Below are 22,340 nucleotides of genomic sequence, written 5' to 3' on the forward strand. Positions count from 1 at the left end.
CTGTAGGACAAATATCGTTGCTCTCTGTGACTGCCCTGTTTGTCCATTTAGAAATGTCACCAGCTGTGGGGCTCCCCAGGATGCGAGCTAAAAGGCTCCACTACAGTTCTTTTCCATTTACTGCTTGAGTTGGCACGGAGATAGTGCTCCGATTTTTCTTTTTTTTGTGTACCTGTGCTCGCCCGGAGAGGCAGAGTGCAAAGGCATTTATCTTGGCTTCTAACAATACTAGGATATTATCGAACAACCGCTGTGGGGACGGCGCCTGACGGCGAATGGAGAACCACTCCAACATAGAGATCAAATATGACATGAATCACGGCGTGTTTTCAGAAGAAAAAAAAAATCAACACGATTTTAAAGTGAGCGTTACGAGATCTTGGTTTAATTTCCTCTCGTGCGTTTTCCAAATGTACAATACGGAATGTTGTAATATTGAAATATGCCACAGCCTATATTGAGTCATGATTGTATAATGTAGTATTGTTTATACTGTGGGCGGCACGGCAGCGGAGCGGTTAGCACATTCGCAGCACAGTTCTGAGGTTACGGGTCTTGTATCCAGCCACTGGCCTTTCTGTGCGAAGTTTGCATATTCTCCCCGTGCTTGCGTGGATTTCCTCCCACATTCCGAAAACATGCATTTCAGGTCAATTAGCCGGTCCAAATGGTCCCTCGGTGTAAATGAGGTAGTGAGTTGTCTGTCTTTGTGTGCCCTGCGATTGGCTGGCAACCAAATCAGGGTGTCTCCTGCCCACTGCCCGAAGATGACTGGGATGGGCTCCAGCACCCCCGTGACCGTACTGAGGATAAGCGGTGCAGATAACGGATAGATGGATTGATGTTTATACTGTCTGTATTCGCTATGGGTCCCAAGACTTGCAGTGGTGCTAAAAGGAAAAGCAGACCACAGAAACTAAGCCTGCAATTCTCAAGACATTTGAAGAATGCACACACATTGTTACACTTGGTAAGCAATACAGCGATCAACAATCAGGACAAGTATTAAAAATAAAGAGGCGATTAAAGTCACAATGTCTTCGAACGGAATGACAATCCTTGCAAGTCAAAGTTTAATAATCAGTTTCATGTTTAATATGCAGCACCTCTCCTGCATCCCCGCTAACTCCAATCTACCTTGAGTAACATTTTTGGTAAAAAAAAAAAAAAAAAATCACTAAGAATTTAATATGAACGTGCTTCTCTTTGACTATGAGATCTCAGTCTTACTTCCTCTCATACATTTCCCAAATATACAATGCAAAATGTTATAATATTAAAATATGTCATGGCCTGGATTTAGTCATGATTGGACGAATTATCCTGTATTACAACATCTTCATTTATTTATTCATAATCATATAACTTAATTTAATCAGTCGGGATTATACAATTTTTTCATAAATTCATTTGTGCTTCATTTTGTATCCATGAACGTTATCATATCGGACAAAGGATCGTTGTGCAGTGGAAATTTCCACCAACACCGGACTTTAAGTTTTGTTTACCACTAAGTTTAGGTTTTGTATGAGACTATGGATCGCCCTGTTAGTAAAAGATTATTGAGAGTCATGCTCCTCGTTGCACCTGTGATCTTGCAACGGTTATGTCTGTTACTCATTTGTGCCCAGACTATCAGGCAAATTAAACTGCTCATCAATTACTAGCCTTTATCTTCATAATGTATCTCCTCACTATCTGAAATCAAATGAACATGCAGGAAAAGAAACAGGCAATTTACAACAGGAACATTGGTGTTATTTTGTCATCTAAATTAAATAATGCAAGTGCAAGAAAAGTTTGAGATCTGTGCTGAAAGTTCGCATTGTAATCCACTATGTATGTTTGGAAAGCTGCAGGAATTAGTCAGTCACACCTATTTAGAAACAAGCCAAAAAATACTCCAAATCACTCTGCATATATAAAACCATGATAACGATTTGCTGGTTCAATTAAGCAAGACAAATCTAGTTTCATGTACACTGAGAAAATGAATATTATATACATTCTGAAGTTCTGATTGGATGTTTTACTCTACAGTTGCATTTTACAAATAATGTAGGATGTCCCAAGAGCATTAACATGTTGATTGATAAAATACCTAATCCCCTGACATATACAGATTCTTTTGAAGTTAAAATCCAATAGAAAATAGTGTAATTATAATCAGTTAGTAACCCACTCTCCCAATAAAAGTAACAGAATAAAATCTGCACCTCCCAAAATGTTTGCAACTAAAATTAAGCCTTTTTCTCTTTTTCTTTTCTTTTTTTATGAAAATTATCTTTTTGAGGATTCAGGGGAGGCCCCAACCACAAGACAAATTGTTTTTTTTAAACGTTTTGCAAAAATCAAAAGCTAGAACATTTTAAAATCTTAAAAAATATTTTTGGTTTGAAAATCATTTTGAATACAATATGTTTTGTTTGTATATATGGTTTTCTATACAAATCCACTATCTTTGTTTTAATTTTTGTTTTTTGATTAAAACAAATTCTCTGGTTTTTGTTTGACAGTAAAATCTGAAATATATAAAAAACAGCTATGGTATGGCATAATTAGTTAATATTTTTGTCAATACTAAATGTTTTTCTTTTTCTTTTGATAAGAAATTTTGAGTTTTTCTGCCGCTGGATTTCCATGATTTCTGTCCCTGAAAGTTGATTGGTTTGGCTTGGTCACATGGCACATTAATTGAGGACGTGTCTGGCAAACGGTCTCCTGATTTTCTCTGTTTACTGTTGAAGTCCACAAACGACTTTGCTGTAAGTTTACAGATTTTATTTATTTTTAAGAGCTGTAAATTGTCGATGGTGACATATTCTGACTCATAGTATTTACTCTAAAGCGAACTTTTAAAAGCTCATTTATGTATCTAATCACGGACCTTCCATGTTTTCTGTTGCTCACAGTTGATTGGTTTTGCTTGGCCACATGACACGTATATCCAAGCAGTGCTAGTAAAAAATCCTTTTGCATTTTCATCAACAGTCTGAGCTTGATTACTGTCCAAACACCGGATGTAAGTTTGCAATTTTTTATTGATGTGTAAGACCTGTATAATGGTCATGTTGACATTTTGATTAATGTAATTTTCTTTCTAAAAGCGAACTTTCACATGTTCAATTGCTTTCTTTTAGCTACCGTGTTGGTTATAATGAAGCGAAAAACAAAACCTCCGTGTTTTCTGTTACTAAAAGTTGATTGGTTTTGCTTGATCACATGACACGTTTATTCAGAAAGTGCGAGCACTAAAACCTACAATGTAGGTCCTACATCATTTTCTAAAACTGATTTTGGTTATATGTCTTTTGGGGTTTAATTGATGTCTGAGAAGTCGCAAATTTTGATTTTAGTCATATTTTGAATGATTTTATTTCTTCAAAAAAAGCAACTCTTCAGATGCTAACTTTCTTTTAGCTAACGTTTTTGTTGTTGTTGTTTTTTAGAAAGCTTTATTGAACAGACAGAAAGATTTCCATACAAAAATCTTACGACAGCGTAAATGGTGCATTCAAATTGTAAAACCAATCAAAATACTAACAAAGAAAAACATATGAAAAATAAACTAAACAAATACATTTTAGGAAGGAAACAGAAAGTTACATAAAAATGCCAAAATGTTTGAAATTTGTTTTGGTTTTAATGGCCTTCTTGTTCCAGGAAAGCTTTTTGGATATCATGTGATGTTTCACTTCACATTGGAAGGCAATGAAGGATTTTTTTTCACTAGTGAATTTGCATTTGAGAATGTAGAATTTCGCTATGATGATGCGATTGACAATACATTTAGCTAACGTGTAAAGCTAGAAAACGGAGCATCCCCTTTTTTCTTTTGCTGGTCACATGACATTTAGGAAGTGCTACCAAGAAAGCTTCCGGCATTTTCTAAATCTGTCTGATCTTTACTGTTCAAGCCCAGGAAACGACTTTGCTTGTAAAACGAACAGTTTTAATTTGTACTAAAGAGCTGTATGATGCTGATTTGTCATATCTTGAATTATTTTAATTCCACAATAAAAGAAAAGTTTTAGATGCCAGTTGCTTTCTATTAGCCAAGGTGTTAATGCTAATTAAGCAAAAAAACATATCTTCCATGATTTCTCTTGGTAAAGGTTAATTGCTTTTTCTTGGTCACATGACATATATGCTTTGTAAAAATTATCTGGCAATCTCTGTCTCGTCTTATTTATTGTTCAAGCCCAAGAATGGACTTTGGTTGTAAGTTTACAGTTTAAATTGACATTTAAGAGATGTTTATTGTTTATTTTGTCATCTTTTGACTGATTTCCCCGACAAAGCAAACTTTTTACCTCAGTTGCTTTCTTTTCATCATCGTGTTGATGCTAATGAAGCTAAGCCAATAAATGAGTTTGCTCTAAGTTTGCAGTTTTAATTGATGTTTAACAGCTGTATAATTTTGATTTTGACATATTTTGATTGATTTTATTTCCTTCAAAAATGTAACTTTTATGACTTCAGTTTTCTTTTAGCCAACTTGTTGATGCTAACGATGTAGAAAAACAAAGGTTTCATGTTTTTGTTGTTGCTGAAAGACGATTGGCTTAACTTGGTTATATGACACGTATATCCAGGAAGTAGCTAGCAAGCAAGCCTGCATTTTCAAAGACTGACTACTCTTGTTTACTTTCTAAGCCCTGGAAATTATTATTATTTTTTTATATTTAAGTGCTATACATTGTTGATGATATCATGTTCTGAACTGCTCAAAAAACGAACTTTTAAAAGCTAGTTATTTTCTGTTAGCTAATATGATTATGCTCATAAGCCAAACGGGACCTTTTTTCCCTGATGTTTCACTTTTAGAAATATTAGAATTATTACCAATGTGTTTGGAAATCTCATCTCATCAGCCGCACCGCTTATCCTCAGTAGGGTCGCGGGGGTCCCAGCAATCATCGGGCATTGGGCAGGGGACACCCTGAACTGGTTGCAAGCCAGTCGCAGGGCACACGGGGACCGACAACTCACTCGCTCATTCACACCTAGGGACAATTCGGACCGGCCAATTCACCTAAAATGCATGTTTTTGGAATGTGGGAGGAAACCGGAGTGCCCGGAGGAAACCCACGCAAGCACGGGGAGAACATACAAACCCCACACATTAAGGCCGGGAGCTGGATTCGAACCCACGCAGGAGGTTCCCACGACCTCAGAACTGTGCGGCACACGCGCTAACCACTGCGCCGCCGTGCTTGTGTTTGGAAATCAAAATAGTAAAAAGTGAAATACTCCAGAAGCTATAGTTACCCTTCCAGCCAATGGGGGCAGTTGCGAGCAGAAAATAACCCCTCTGCAATGCATTTTACCCGCGCTTGTGCTAAAATCCAATTAGCACCACTTTACTTGCACAATTTTACCTCTAGCCAGCCACTTGCCAATGTTACGCCACTTTTAATTACACCGTGCTGTAGCCGTAAAACTGATTCTATATGCGCCATAGCCTGTGGCCCCTGGTATACATGGAAAGGATTTCCACAGTCTCTAGGTAGAAGCTCTGACATCCCAGTTGATACACAATGTGGCTCATTAGATGAAGCTCCTCAGAGGTTCAACTCAAGATGAAATCCACACTGGTGCCTTTGTTACCCCCGGCAAAAGCACTGAGGTAGGGGGGATCGCAGGAAACAAACAGTGCAACCAATCAGGGCGCTTGACGGAACAAGATAATTCTTTTCCCATTAAGCTTTCAAAGTCGCAACATTGTTTTTTTTTTTCTCAGTGTCCTAGAATGGGAACTCAGAGACTACTAAGTCTCAATTAAAGTCTCAATTAACGGGAGACTGCGTAATATTTAACCACCGTATTCCGTGATACTGTGTAGTGCAACTGAAAGCAAGAGCACATAGCACAAGGAAACTACCGAGACTCAAAAGTCTAAACCTTACACGTTTTCCATTTAAACTTTCGGTGATCCATGACCAATAAAAAAAAAGCAAATTCCGGCAGATTTCCATGCTACAAATTCCGCTGGATTGAGAAACCGGAGCGAACACTGTAATGGACTGTCTAAGTCATGCATGCTAAAGGGACACTAATAATTGGCCACTAGGTGTTGATGTATTGTGTAGTGAAACCGAAACGAGTGCTTCGAAGCACAAGGAAGATTAAAACCTATTGTGACTCAAAGTGATCAATTCGCTTCATTTTTCTGCTCATTCTTTTACCCAGTTTTTTACAAAGTATTTGGTGTTTTTTGGGGAGTAACTTTAGCAGGAAGATGTCAGACAACCATGTCAACTTCCTCTAGGTGAGCCTCATGGTATGTAAAAACCATAGAACTTTTTTACTGACAAGTACCATATTTATGTGTGTGTAACACACATTCTTTTTAACCTAAAAACAAATTTAAAGTTCTGGTGCGCATTATAAACAAGGATTTACGGTATGATATTACCCTGTTTGAACAATGACTGATCCGTTGAAAACAATTGCTGACCACAGTCGCAAAAAAATGAATGCAATGGAAGTCGAACCCAAGACCACCAGTGTTCATATAGAATGTTAAGTCTTTTTTTCTTCCTTTATCTCTTTTTTTCCTTTTGTTCTTGTTTTTTTTCCCCATGTTTTTCTTTTTTTCTTTATTTTCCCCTTTTCTTAAGTAATTCCTTGCATAATGTTACATAATAAATTGGTAATGTAGGGATTAAAGTAACAAAACAACCTGAAAAGACGTTAGAGACCCGAAAGAGCTGTCTCTTTTTAGTGAGCCGAGCCGAAAATATCAGTTCTCTAAAAATAGTCGGATTTCCCGTCTCTACATTTAAACACTGTTGTTTTGTATTCGCTCAGAAAATTTCAAATTATTTGACAACTTCTTTCTAAAGTAACGGAAATAGTTACTTTCCCTGGTAACTAGTTACTATGGAGTAATTCAGTCACTAGCTCATTTACTTTTCGGAAGAAGTAGTAAGTAACTATAACTTATTAATTTTTCAAAGTAACGTGCCCAACACTAATGACCAAACACAGAGGGCCAGTGTTGCTGGTTCCTCATGGGTGTCACTGCACGGTGACGTCTATTCATTTCAGTCAAGGGTGGTCACAAAGTGGGGTGCGGAAAAAAAATGGTAACCGCGATTATAAAAATATTCGCGGTGAAACGAATATGTCATACAGTATTCGCGACAGCCCTACATTTTCCATGAATACATTTGGTTAAAAAAGAGGATATGTATATGTTTGTTCATTTATTTTTGCCTATTATTCGAATAAGTACACTTTTTCATATGATTGCATTTTTTTACCACTATGAGGTGCTAAATAATACACAATGTCCCTTTAAGTAAAGGCAAAACCAGGAGGTTATTACAATTACTGTGAGGATTCGACTACATATTTATAACTGTCGTCAATCACCTAATCAATAAGGTATGTTCCCTTCAATGACAAATCAAAACTACTTCGACCTTTTCATACATTAGTCATCTATGAAGCCATGCATACAGTGATTGAATAAATTCGGTGCTCTTCAACCAGAATTTCCAGCGCCTCTCACATCTTCAGACTTAATTACACCAGCTACGGGTAGATTTTAGCTCCCGGGGGTCACTCTTTATTAAGATTTCATGAATCTATCCTATATTGAGAGCCCATTGACACAGAGTACCTCTACAAGAAAAAGCCAGAACCGGAAATACTGTAACTCTGTTGGGTTTTGAGGAAAAGAAACTACAGTGACGGATATTAGTAAAAGGCAAAAATATAATGTGTTGGAAATGTCACGTTCCCGAGTGAGAGCCGGCAACACTTCACAAGAGATGTGAGTCGCGGTGCGATTCGCGCTCTCACGGACTTTGTCGTAAATCAGCGCTACAAACAATGTAAACATATAAATCTGCCATTGACACGAAGCCCGAGGTTACTGGGTGGCTGACTGTGCTTGTTGTGGTGTGTTTCATCAAAGTTAGGTCTCACGAATCGACTTTAATTTAGAAATATCAAATATCAAACCCCACTGACCGTTTTAGTTCTTAATTCGTGCAATACATTTTGATATACACAAACAAGACATTTTGGAAAGTATCTATACGGTCTGATTAATTTGGGGTACCGTCATGTTATCTAAGATACAACTCTGATGATAAAATACACTTGCATAGCTAGTGTTCATAACAAACCAGTCAAAAACAATTAATAAGGTATTAAAAACTTATCGGAACCAAACTTGTGGCTTGTTTAGCATCTGTAGCCATTGCGGCTAGCTTCTGTACCAATTGTGAACCACACAAATATATATAGTGGAACCTCGGTTTTCGAACGCCTCTCAGTTCGGACAAATCGGTGTTCGACCAAAAATTCAGAGAAATTCTTGCTTCGCTGTTCGGTCAAAAAATCGGAGTTCGAACGCCGTTACGCTAGGGTGTGATGCTGAGCGGCGTACGGGTGTTTTAGCCCCTAGTTATGCCTCCGAAGAAGGTCGGTGCAAGCAGGACAGGTGAAAAAAGACAAGTTGTTCGTACAACTATTGCCTTTAAGAAAGACATAATAGCTAAATATAAAAGAGGTGTATGAATTTCCGATCTTGCTAGTGAATACAGCATAGCTAAATCTACTATCAGTACGATAGTAAAGAATAAGGAGGCTGTGAAATCGAGTGATGCTGCTAAGAAAGTTAGCGCTATAAACAAGCAACTGCCGCAAGTTTTGGAAGAGGTTGAAAAACTTTTGATGATTTTTCTCTCCCCACCGTCCACCACAAAGGTAAGAAATCCTATTCATAATCCTTTTTTTTATTTTTACACGTTCATGTTAGCGTAATCTTTCGTACGGAAGATTACGCTAACGCGAACGTACGATTAGCCTGGGTGAGCTTCATGTTTACATTCATAGTAAACATTCAGGGTGTTGGAACGGATTAAAACAATTTTACATTACTTTTAATGTGAAAAACGATTTCGGTGATTAAACAAATCGGTTTTCGAACAGGGTTCTGGAACGGATTATGGTCGAGAACCGAGGTTCCACTGTATTTCTTTTAGCCTGAAATACTAACCGGAAGGGGTTCAATATACCTGCTTGTACTGCTTTTTAATGTGTGTTTGTACTAAAGTGAATGCACGATTAACCGAAATAGAATTGATTTTGCAATATGACATGTGTAACCACAAGACACAGCATTTTTATTCAAGGATTTATAGTTCCCACTGTTATCTGAGTGATGTAGCGTTTGGCCAATTAGAATCTTCACAGTTTGGGTTTTAATAGCGCCGGCCAATCAGAGGCAAGTTTGACTAGCCAATAAAGGAGAGGCAGGTATTGTGAGTTGCATGCCACACACCCACATGTGAGCTGACTGCAACCCTAACAGAGCTCCCCACAGGAGGGCGCTGTTTGTTTTAGTTTAAAGCCATTTGTTTTAATGTCATTAGTTTTAACCCTCGGATGCATAAATGGGACAAAAAATGACCACCGTGGTTGCTGTTTTTCAAATCCAGTGTAGTGTTTTTATTTTTTTCCACTACTAGTTTTCAACATCCTCACAGAAGTGTGGTATATACAGGACAAGGCATATAGTTTCGTGACACGTTTGGAATAGCAATTCCTAGGAAAGGACAGATAGCCGCTAATAAATCTTTTGTTGTAGCTCTAGCAACATCTGTTGCACCCGCCAAGTTCAGGCTAACTCGGTGTTATATTAATGCCCTGTGAATGGTGGCACCATCCAGCATAGCATTGGCAACCCTGCAAGTTTGGCATGGTGATGCTACGTTTATGTAGCATCCAGGCTAACATATCTGGCATCTGAAAGATTCTTTACTATATATCTGACCCAAGATTCTAAGGTTTGCTAGATTAAACTTGACATCAACTCTGAGAAGAACAACTGATTCAGGATTATATAAACAGATTTAAAATATATATTAAACTCCAAGTTGGCGTCTTCTACTCCCACCGCATTATAGTCCTCTGAGAAATATTCTCGTCTTAAATGACACATGGGTTGTGGGTGTTTAAATGATGCATGATTCTCAGAAAGTTGTAGACGTCTGTCCTGTAATTTATTGACTCGGGCTTGACCTCCCGGTACTTTGTTGACGTTTTATTAGTCACCTATATTGATTACTCTGCTTGACTCACAGCCAAACAAGCCCACACACTGAAATGTTTGCATAATAATGTGGATATCTGCTACTTTATGGTAGGAAGACCTATTTTTCATGCAGATCTTGATACCCAAATCTTGAGTAGTCATCAATTGTGATACCACGTACAGATACCATTAGCGTGTACAATTATCTTTCCTCAGAAAAATAACATAAATACCTTTAAATCTCAACAAAATATTCTGATTCAGGTAATGGCGATCTACTTATACTTGCACTACTGTATTGTTACTTTTCATTCACAAGCATTGCATTATTATAATAACTTAGGTTAGTCTCCAAGCACTATTTTGCAAATATTTTTTCTAACTTTTATTCTTAGAGTCCTTTATATATATTTTTTCTCTTTAAAGTCTTCATGTTTGGAGTGCCATGTCTAATCTTGTTGCTTACAATCTTTCCTACACTACCCAATTCAATTCATTTCAGGTTCTTGATTAGAAAACGGCTACTAGAGGGTGGCCCATGCAGCCATCAGCCATCTTTGATTTAATTTCCTCGGATTGTGCTTGTATCCAGAATTTCTTGTATCTCGAACAATTTTTCCCCATAAGAAATAATTGAAAACCAATTAATCTGTTCCTGGCCTCCTAAAATAATCCAAGTTAACCCATCTTCCGCAGCACGGTGTGTTCTCCACAGTAAATCGGCACGCCAACTTCATTAGTGACTTTCTCAAGTTGAAAAAAACGCTGAACATTTTTGGACCAAATCTGGTCTACTGAACACCCTATTTGTCTTAAAAAAAAAAATTCAGACCATATTTAGCTTTAAGTTCTGGGGGGCTGGCTTTGGAAGGTTAATTTTTTTTCGTCCAATTAGAATTCAAACTTCCTCTTAGATTGGTACGTCGGTGTTAAACGATCAGGCTAATGATTTATTACTACCACGCTAATTTACAACTGGTCATATAATTTTTCTTTGAATACTACGTTACTATTGTCCATGAGGCAGCACGGCGGTGCAGTGGTTAGCACGTATGCGGCACAGTTCTGAGGTCATGAGATCGAACCTCCTGTGTGGAGTTTGCATGTTCTCTCCGTGCTTGCGTGGGTTTCCTCCGGCGCTGCGGTTTCCTCCCAAATTCCAAAACATGCATGTCAGGTGAATTGGCCGGTCCAAATTGTCCCTAGGTGTGAACGCGCAAGTGAGTTGTCTGTCTCTGTGTGCCCTGCGATTGGCTGGCAACCAGTTCAGGGTGTCCCCTGCCCACTGCCCGAAGATAGCTGGGATGGGCTCCAGCACCCCCGCGACTCGACTGAGGATAAGCGGTGCAGATAATGGATGGATGAATAATGGAACCCATCTTCCTGAACACTGAAAAAACAAATCAAAATAGTAGTCGAACATAAAAGTGGTAGTGTCTGGAAATTCTCCTAACTTGTATGTCAGGCAAGAATTTTGCCCGAAAGACATCTCGTATCTCGAATTTCTTTTAACTAGAGTAGAGCGTATGTAGAGGGCACATTCTGTCGCAGACTGAATAACTACAGACAGTGAGTAAGTTTTGTAAACCAAACCAATCATGAGATGCGATTTGAACAATATCTACTCAAAGCAATCCATGCACAGCTCACACAATCACCTCTTTCCCCAGATTGAACGTTTGCAAACACACCTTACGACTCCTCAGTCGGACTGCGGCGCCGGAGGGATGATTTATTCAAACGCGTCCCCTCTGGAGAAAGAGCCGTTCCTCTTTTGCTCCATCAGAGAATGCAATCTCACCACAATCCGGCCGCGGCAATTCGTCTTTATTTAAGTCCTCGTTTGCTTCCTGGAGTCGCTGCCGTGTGCCTCGTTCCGCCTTAGTCTGCCAAAAATGTCCTTTAGCTTCCCCGCCAGCTCGTTTGTCTTGTTTGACACTTAAGCAAGATTTAGCTTGGTAAAATATGTACGATTTAATAATCATGTCTACCGGTGGCTTTGTTGGGTTTGCAACTTTCTCTCACGCGACATTCAACAAAGTATATAATGCTAACTAAATATGATTGTTACTGCATATTTACAAAGCAATCACATTAGTTGCGGTGCTTATGCTCGCGCGCTACTCCGTGTACTTAACTCAACGTACTTCAATTGGTTATGCTTCAATTTTGAACATTACATTTAAGTAGCGGATTTTCTACCCCCCTTTTAGTCAGTCCAAGGAAATTAGTTTTTACAGCTATTAGGGGGAAGTTGCTTCCTGTGCTGGCTTGCTGACAATGTGCTTTAGCGCTTATAATATCAAATCACTTGAGTAGAGCCATCTTGTGTGGGTGTGGTTGTGATCCGAAAGCCGCCGAAGAGTGGCCATCTCGAGACTTCAGGCGCCGCATCGCAAGACTAATTACGGAACAGTGAGTTGCCAAGCAACTGCAGCCATTGGTGCTGTGCGGGAGGCCGGGAGGGGTCGAGCAGTACTAGTCGAGTCTTTGATGGAGCTTTAGGTGACCCCCTACGTATCCATAGACTAGGGGTCTCCAACCTGGCGCCTGTGGGCACCTGGGTGCCCCCTGAGGACTGCTGATGCGCCAGCGGACCTGTTTTTGAAATACCCCACCAGTGCTGGGTCATTGTGGTGTTCTGGTTAAATATATAATTTTTGTGGTTGACTGAGTCAAATTAACCCTGTTTTTCCTTCCTTCCTTCCTTCCTTTATTTTTATCTTCCTTTTCGTCTTTCTCTTTTTATATCTCCCTTTCTTTATTTTTATCTTCCTTTCTTTCTTTCTTTCTTCTGCCTTTTCTTTTTCTCCCTTTCTCTCTCTCCTCTCCCCTCTATCTCTCTTTCACTCTTTCTTACTTTTTTCTTTTTCTTTCCTTCTTTTTCTTTTGATGTTTCTCTTTCTATATTTCCCTCACTTTTTCTCTCCCTCACACTCTCTCTTTCTCCCTTTCTTTCCCTTTTTCTTTCTCCATTTCTTTTTCTCTCTTCCCTTTTCTTTCTCTCTCTCTTTCTCTTTTGCTCTTTCTTTATTTTCTGCCTTTCTCTCTCTCTGTCATTCTCTTTCTCTTCATCTGTCTTTCTCTCTATTCTTTCTTGTCCCTCTCTCCCTTTCTATCACTCTTAATCTTTCTGTTTCTCTTTTTCTCTTTTTTTTCTTTTTACTTGATATAATTAACCTGGTAATAACATAGTAACAGCATAGGAAGAAGTACATGATTCGTTATTTTATTAAACTTGTATACGAAAGTGGGCACTTTTTGCACTAATAAGTAGCAAAAAGTAGCTTGACGCTTGAGAAAGCTTGGAGATCCCTGCTATAGACCATGTTTCACTCGTCATTAAGGCCATGAATTAACTAGGGGCGAAATATGCTATTTAAATTGTTTAAAGATATAGAGGAGGTGGCTCTGGCATATCTCTAGCGCGCTAAGAACTTTGCCGTTTTTATTGTTTAATATCTTGTGCATCAATTCAATACGGTTGGTGCAAAGTGTAAAGAAGAGGCGAGCCTTTTCTTTTGAAATGAAAGTGGAATAAGAAAGCCCGATGTGGTTGAAAAAATGGTTGGAACGCTTTTTTTTTTGCCCACTTCAACCACGGAGGAGGATCTCTTGAAGGGCATCTTCCAAGGGTAAGTTAGACTCAACTTTATTTATCTTTATAGAGCATAGTATTTTATGAAATGTGTATTGTTTAGTACAAAACAAACAGGTTACTTATACAAGCCTTAAACATACTTATATAAACCCATCTTGTTCGTAAGTAGGGCAGCGTCTGTAAAATGACTAAATAAGTAAAACGTGTCACTTCGTATTTGTAATTTGACTTGTACTCCGTTTGATTTATGTTTTTTTTTCTAGCTAAATATACATTTTAGCCCCTGAAATGAATGATTGTAAGAAAAATAATTTTCATAGAAGTATAGCACTTAATTTACCTTTTGTATGAAATTGAAAAGGACTATATAAAATACAAATAATAATATCATGCACAATATTAAGATTTTTCGTAATATGATTAAAAATAACCAAAATACACACAAAATGTTTCCGTATAAATAAAGCGTGGCACGTCGTATTTTCAACACGTGGCACAGTTTTCACAAATATTTATATCTTGGCTTTCTCCTCGGTCGGGATGAATAAGTGGCTGGAGGGTGCCAACTGTGTTTATGACGGCACTTTTTATGGCAGCGCCTTTTACTGCTGTTTTTACTCAACAGGAATGAATCCGCTCTTTTAATTACATCATGAATCAAGAACGCTCTCAGCAACTGACCCAAATGTGACATTACCATGCAACATTTTTGCTCAAGTGATAATATATGAAATGAAAGTGTTATATACATTATAATAATTTCACTTCTCAAGCCGAAGTGCTTAAAAGATGCAAAGCCCTTATGATTTGGAATACTTGTTTGAATTATCGAATTCAATAAGCTTGAAGATTCGTTGGCAATAGATAACTAAATTGAGAATTCATATAGTGTAATTTACTCCAGGCTAAGACTCCGTTTTCTTCCTGCTCCACCTCAAATAATTCCAGTCTCTGAAGGTGCATTAGCATGTTTGACTTCTTGTCCATCCCCACTAGGGAAGAATTTTTTTTTCTAGAAGCACTTACGGTAAAGCTTACTATGCAATTTCCGTCTCAACCAGGTTGTTGAAACGCTCTCATTCTGCTGACCTAAATGAGCATGGAGTGTCTCCAGTTGTAGAATGATTACTTGTACTCCAATTTCTTCTAACTAGCATTAGCAGTATTTACAATTATCTTAAATTTTGAGTTTTTTATGTGTTTTGTGGTATTTGTTTAAAGGTTGGAGAAAGTTCTGGTATTTTGTGATTAAAGGATTGCTTGTTTTACTTAAACATCTTATTCAGTTGATTCCTTACTTACAGTATATCCTGGAGTTTAAATTCTTCTTTACCATTCCTCTTGGAGTGTCATCGTATTGTATTGCAGGACAAACATAACTGTCTTTTTGCACTAAGATAATTAATGGCCATTGGTTAGACCCTGATTTAAATCTAATTTTTGGGTTCTCCTTCTTGGAACTCTTTGAATAAGATCTTTGGATTCATTGCCGATCCTCTTGGTTGTATTATCTGCAGGTATTGGAAATACAGGTCAAGGTGTTAAAAACTAGTAAAATATTTTGTTTATCGGTCCAAAAAAGAGTCCAAATTCAGTGACAGGTTCTTCTAAGGCAGAGTTTTAGCTTTTCTGGACTTGGGTTTCCTATTTCTGGTAATCTACAAGGCTTTCTTTGGGGCAATGCCCACAACGGTATCATGTACAAAGTAAAAATTGTTTGGACCAAGATATAAATGAAATTTGTGGGTTCTCCTTGGAATTCCCTAAAAAGTACATTTTTAGAGCCAACGATGGTTTATCTGGAGATATTGGAAATCCAGGTCAATAATGTAAAACTTTGAAAATATTTTGTCTTTCCATTATTTATTTTGGTTTCAGTGACAGGTTTTTCTAAGGCAGGCTTTTTTATTTTCTGGAATAGATTTCCTATCTCTGATCCTCTAGAAATGTTCGGACTACAACAATATCATACAAAGTTTCCATTGGTTAGACCCAGATTCAAATCGAATTTGCGGGTATCCGTTCTTGGAATCCTTCAAAAATCTGATGTTTGGATTTACCGTTAATCCACTTGGTGGGTTTATCTGCAAATTTTAGAAATCCAGGTAAAGAATGTAAAAATGATTGTCATAGATTTTGCTCATCTGTCCTTCAAGGAGAAGAACCTGTCACTGAAGCCAAACTGAGGCAGAGTTTTGGATTTTATGGACTAGGAATTTCTATTTCTGGTAATCTATTCAGCCTTCATTGGTGCAGTGCCCACAATGGTATCATGAACAAAGTATAGATTTTTCAACCGAATTGATTGAAATGTATACAGAGTTTGAGAGCATTTGTGCTCCTTCACTTTTGCGGTTTATGCCATCTGGTCCTCCTACCAAACAGACAGGATCGTGTGCTTATCGCTAATGTTTCCATCCAAATCCTTACAGTTAAGTCACACATTGAGTAGAATATGTGATTATTGTCCATTGAATAATTAAGGAGCAGTTACCCTTTTCTGTCCGTCATTTCTTTTACAAAGTGTCTGTTCCTCGTGTCTGGAGCTTATGGTATTTAATAAATAACATAATAAAACCTCCTTGCTCAGTTTTTTTTGTTTTTTTGCCGCCAAACAGAGCAGCACTTTGCTGTCACCCTGACACAAATTAATTCCCCTTATTTATCTTCAGGCACAAAGGCGAACATAGGCAGAATAACTGTTTAGGGTGAGAACGGACAAAGAATTATGGATGCTGTGCTTTTAGTGACGGGGCCATTTGTTTCGGAAATAAAAACAGAGATAAAAGTTTACAACAATTACTTTTTTGCACATCTTTTCAGTGGGTCGCCTGTCCTCTAAAGTGTTTTCTGAATATGATTCCACTTTTTGACTGAGGAAAAAGTATTGATATAAAATCTGCTACAACATGCTTTTACATGTGCTTCCTTAAACTGAAATATATAAAAAATATAAAATAACTGAAATACATTTATAAACTAGTGTATATGTATATATATATATATATATATATATATATATATATATATATATATATATATATAGCTGGAACCCATCCCAGCTATCTTCGGGCAGTGGGCAGGGAACAGCCTAAACTGGTTGCCAGCCAGTCGCAGAGCACACAGGGACAGACAATTCGCTCGCTCATTCACACCGAGGGACAATTTGGACCGGCCAATGAACCTGACATGCATGTTTTTGGAATGTGGGAGGAAACCGGAGTGCCCGTAGAAAACTTACGCAAACAGCAAACACGGGGAGAACATGCAAACTCCACACAGGAGGTTCGATCTCATGACGTCAGATGTGTGCCGCACACGTGCTAACCACTGCGCCGCCATGCTGCCCATATATATATATATATGTGTATATATATATATATATATATATATATATATAATTGTGTGTCTGTGTATATATTTTGTGTATATATATATATATAAAATATATAGTATATTTAGAGGTGGGTAGTAACGGAGTATATTTAATTGAGCAGGTTTTGGGAAAATTTGTACTTTTAGGAGTATTTTTAAATCCCTGTACTTTTACTTTTACTTGAGTAAATTTGTGAACAGTACTTTTATTCCGCTACATCATGCAACATTGAAGTCGTTACTTTGTTTCTTAATAAATCCCCTCTGTGTAGGTTTGCGTCTGTCTTTTTTATGACGGAGACCTCTGCCAGCCTCTACCATGTTTAACCAATCAGATATAGCAGCCTCGTCACGTGACCCTATTTAATTTCATATATAATTTACGGATGAACAGAACAAAAATATCGCTTAGCATTGTCTTTTTAAATGCCCCTTAATAATCTGTTGAGGAGCGATTTCTACTATTACTGGACAAAAACAAATTTTGGATATACAAGCAAGGGTAAAATATGAGTGCGTATATGCCGCCACTTAATGGAGGATTTACAATTTGCTATATTTTTTTAGATCAAATTCTAATAACTTAAAAAAAAAAACAATGAGGCCTTACATGTGAACGTATAGGTCGCCAGAGTGCTCTGATATTTCCTCATTCAGATAGTAGCAGCTCCGCCTCCACTGACAGTGAGAAATGGATTTAATAGCCACAGAACAGCTTGTCAGCAGTCTAAAAACACCACGTTCGAGTCTTCGTGAACTCATCCCTCGTGCCCCAAGGGATCTGTATTGGGAAAGATAATATAAAGATTGGAAAATACCTATGTCAACACTGCATAGTGAAACGCCCCAAAAAGGAGGTATATTATTCATTACCTATTCATTGGTAGGCAAGCACAAAGGAGTTATATACCGTGCATTGCGTAATGGAATGCTGCATTATAAATGATACAGCGTATTTGATTCAATCCGGTGAGGTCACTGGCTTTTTTTACGACATTTTGCAGGATTGTGGTGAGCGAATTTAACACATACGTGTCACTGGACAGGTGGGGAAAAAGGACTTGTAGTTATCGCAGTTTTTTTTTCCCAGCCTACTTAATAGCGAAATGGAGATTTGACATCTATGACGGTACATTAAATTTTAATGTAGATATTAAAACGGAACAACATCCTCCTTAATCAGGGGTCAGCAATTTGTTTTTGAGTTGCAGGCCACATCGGGTTAAAAAAATTGGCTGATGGGCAGGGAATGGAGAAAACAAGATGTATATGATATTTCTGCCGAATATAAGTGTAGAATCCAATACCTCATGAAGAAGAATGATAATTTAGGCCTATCCAATTGTTCTCATATTGTCACTGCTATTTAAAAAAAACTGTACCCCAATTTTGGGGCATTTGTTTTTGTATATTCTGCAGTATTGCACTTGTTTACATTGAAAATAATCCATCCATGCAAAAATAATAAAAAGAAGAAGACAAGTGTGTTTTGAATATGAATTCATGAATAAGCATGCAGTCATCTAGATGTAGATTTTATATTTCATTTAATAATGGTTTTATCAATAGACCAAAATCGGTTTGGAGAGCAAGGAAAGTAACATATTGTGTCATTTTTTTTAGCACAAAATTTTTATAAATGCAAAGAAGAACTCAAAAATGCAATAGGGCGAGTTCGTAATTTTCCTTTTTTTCGCTTGAAATTATATACATATATTGATGAATAAAAAAGATACATGATGAATTAAAAAGGCAAATACAGAATATGTAGCAGGCTGTTTGAACATGCACCTTAATGCTTCATGAAAAGTTTTATTTTATTTTCAATATATATATATATATATATATATATATATATATATATAATTTTATTTGAAATGTTTTGGGCTTTACAGTATATGGTACTAAATAATGGAGCCCGTTATTTGAATGTTGGCTTTGACTGCAGCACACATTTTTAATATTTTTTTTACAATTTTTATTAGTACTACTTTTTTTTGTTTCACTTTTATGTATATTATCATTTTATTTTTAGCATAAAAACGTCAATATTTGAATAAAGAGGATGACATTCAAAATATTCATTCAAAAGAATTCCAATTTATCGGTTCATCGGAAAAAATAATCGACCGATTAGACGATTACGAAAATAATTATTTGTTGCAGCCCTACTTCCGAGACAACATTTTACTCCGATACTTCACCGTTCTATTTCAAACTAAGATGACGCAATGGGAGCGAGGTTGGTCCGATGCTCTCTTTGCTGTAATTGTGCAGCGCCCTGTCTGCTTGTTTTCTCTCCAGGGGAACAGGAGGCAGCCCACAGGCACGCTGTTATATTTCACACCTAATGATGTGCAAGGCATTCTTGCCTTTTTTTGCGCCATAATTTAAGGAACTGAAAAACTCTCGACATTACATTTTAGTGGCTGAATTCAAATTAGTGGACTAACAAATACCAGACTTAAGAATATTATTATTTTACATGTGGAAAGCTCCCCGAATATACATATACATATACATATACATATACTGGACAGTCTCAGAAAAAGAGAATGTTGTGATAAAGCGATTCATTTTCTGTAATGCAATTAGAAAAAAAACAAAATGTGATATATTATGGATTCATTATAAATTAACTGAAATATTGCTAGCCTTTTATTATTTTAATATAGCTGATAATATCTTACGGCTTACTAAAATACTCTTAGCTGTTTTTTGATGAATTCAGAATTTTATTTTGATTACAGAAAATAAAGATCTTTATCTGACTATTTTCATTTACAGTCCTGTAAACATATTTATTGCCCTCATGAATATTTCCAATGATCAAAATAAAAAACATACTTTTTTGGGAATATTGGCATAGATATTATGCATTATATTCATAATTACCCTTTAAAATATATTTAACCTCAACAGTATGAAAAAACATCAGTATTTTCCCCCCCTAAAAAGAATTTTGGATTTATTTATTTTTAATTTATTATATTTTAACAGAATATTTTGTGATATGTTGTTTTCACATGACAGTAAGGATAAAATACATAAACTATTATTAATATAATTATTAAACTTGACCTGAGCAAGCGTGTTGATAAGAGAGTACTCGGTTGGTTTGGACACATGGAGAGGATGAATGAGGAGCGAATGTTGAAGAGGATCTACAGAGAAATGAAATGAAATGAAATGATCTGCATTTATATAGCGCTTTTCAAGTCAATGACTTCCCAAAGCGCTTTACAATGTGCTCCACATTTCCCAATAGCGGCCTTGCAGCCATGTAAGGCGCTAACCTGCTTATTGGGGGTATCAGGGGTTCAGTGTCTTACCCAAGGACACTTCGACATGTAACACGGACGAGTCGGGATTCGAACTGGGATCCCTTGATCCCAAGACGAGCGCTCTACCTCCTGAGCTACTGCTCTCGGTCACCCCTCTTGAGGGATATGACCAAGATAGATAGATAGATAGATAGATAAACTTGACCTTATTTTCAGTCATTAGATAATTGAAGTCAATGGAAGGAGACCAAGAGAAAGGCCGCGATTGACGTGGATGGATGGTGTTATGAGTGCACTGCAAGAAAGAGGTCTAAATATAATGTAAGCTAGAGCTCTTGTTGGTGATAGAAAGGAGTGGAGACGTGTTGTGAAAGGATAGTGGGATTGTGGACGCGTTCTTAAGGATAGGCTGGGCACCCGTATGATGCGGCAGGGGTAAACCAGTGAAAGCTGTCGGGCCCTGCTGTTGAACAAAAGAGTGTGTTGTGTCACCCTGACCCGAGTGACATGGCCATTTTTTGGTGTCCCGTTTCATCTGTAGGGACAAAAGCATGACCAGCTTAGGTGCGGAGGTGCCTAACTTGTTTGGGCGATTGGCTTGGCCATGGTCCAAAAATTTTAGTGTGTGTGTTTTTTTGCTATTTTTTTCCCTTTTATTTTCTTTTTATTGAATGTGTTGTCTTGCTCTCGGTCACCCCTCTTGAGGGATATGACCAAGATAGATAGATAGATAGATAGATAAACTTGACCTTATTTTCAGTCATTAGATAATTGGTCTCCAACTTTTTTCAAACTGAGAGCTATTTTTCGTTACAAATTTGCGCAAAGGGCACCCGGTTTATATTTGATTTATAAAATACCAACTTATCATGTTATTACTATGTTGTTATAATGGAATTACCAGGGTAATTATTGAAAGTATGGTTAAATAGACTCAGTCAACCACTACAAAAAACCCTCCACTAAAAAAATCACTTGTGAACTACTTTCAGAACAGGGCCGCAGGCACCTGAGCTTTCCTTAGGGTGCACCACGTTGGAGACCCCTACATTAGATAGTAAAATAATTCATTTTGTTCCTCAAGTCTTTGGAAAGGCAAACCCAGTTTAAAATAGTACATTTTCATTTGACACCATTTTATAGCAGTAACATTGATTTGTTTTCCAATTTTTATATATTTTTCTTTGTCAAGGGCAACAGTAATTTCCTAATTGAGTGTGGATCTGAATGATGTCATATTATATTTATTATTAGTCGAAATAGCTTTATGAAAAGGTATCCTTTATTACCTTTTTTCAGTTTTTGCGGCTTTTTTTGTTGTTGCTAAAAGTCATTTCACAAAACTGTAGAAATATATCCCTCGCGACTTATTTGGGCATTTTTATTGCTGCTAAACGTTATTACACTTCTTTTCATTGCACAATTGTTACGAAGCACTTATACTTTTCATTATGCTATTATGATAACTTAAGCCAGTCTCTAAGCACTCTGTTATAAATAATTTTTGCCTATTTATAATGACAGTCTTTTATTATGTTTTTACCCTGGAGTGTAGTGTATTCAACAAATATAGTAGAATAGGGCTGTCGCGAGTATGACATAATCGTCTAATTGCGAATATTTTTCACATTTGCAATTACCTTACCCCACTTTGTGACCATTAGTGTTCAATTTCTTTATACATTTTCTATCAACTAGACAGTTGTCACACGGCCCTATCACACTGAGTTTTGAGTCCAAAAGGCCAAGGTACAGTAAGACCTCAGTTATTGCGGTTAACGGGGACCAAAACTACCCGCGATAAGTGAAAATCCACGAAGTAGCGGCGCACCTTCAAAAAAAATAAATAATATTTTTCTTTTTTTTTTCTTTTTTAATTATTATTTTTCAGACCCGGTTAATGGGGACCGAAAGCACCCGCAAAAACTGAAAATCTGCGAAGTAGCAACGCTACTTCAAAAAAAAAAAAAAAAAAGAAACAAATCTCATCTCATCTCATTATCTGTACCGCTTATCCTTATTATTC

The 22,340-nt window shown here is 37.2% G+C and overlaps 2 protein-coding genes across 15 annotated transcripts in view; one reads left to right on the forward strand and one right to left on the reverse strand.

Annotated features, from left to right (window-relative positions):
* Positions 1-22,340, reverse strand: part of LOC148354133 (neurexin-1a-like) — a 370,466-nt gene that overhangs the window by 301,842 nt on the left and 46,284 nt on the right. The gene's annotated exons all lie outside the window — the stretch shown is intronic.
* The window catches only part of LOC148354134 (uncharacterized), a 106,015-nt gene continuing 86,342 nt past the window's right edge, over positions 2,668-22,340 (forward strand). For 3 of the 4 annotated variants that reach the window (XR_015852474.1, XR_015852476.1, XR_015852475.1), the window contains exon 1: positions 2,668-2,765. The gene's annotated coding sequence lies outside the window, so the exon portion shown is untranslated. Of the gene's footprint in view, positions 2,766-2,912; positions 3,023-22,340 lie in introns of those variants that run through there. The other variant, XM_088351409.1, reaches the window with a different exon arrangement.

The sequence above is a fragment of the Urocampus carinirostris genome, chromosome 13 (genome assembly GCF_059441175.1).
Source record: "Urocampus carinirostris isolate Australia breed hairy pipefish chromosome 13, RoL_Ucar_1.0, whole genome shotgun sequence".
Taxonomy (NCBI): domain Eukaryota; kingdom Metazoa; phylum Chordata; class Actinopteri; order Syngnathiformes; family Syngnathidae; genus Urocampus; species Urocampus carinirostris.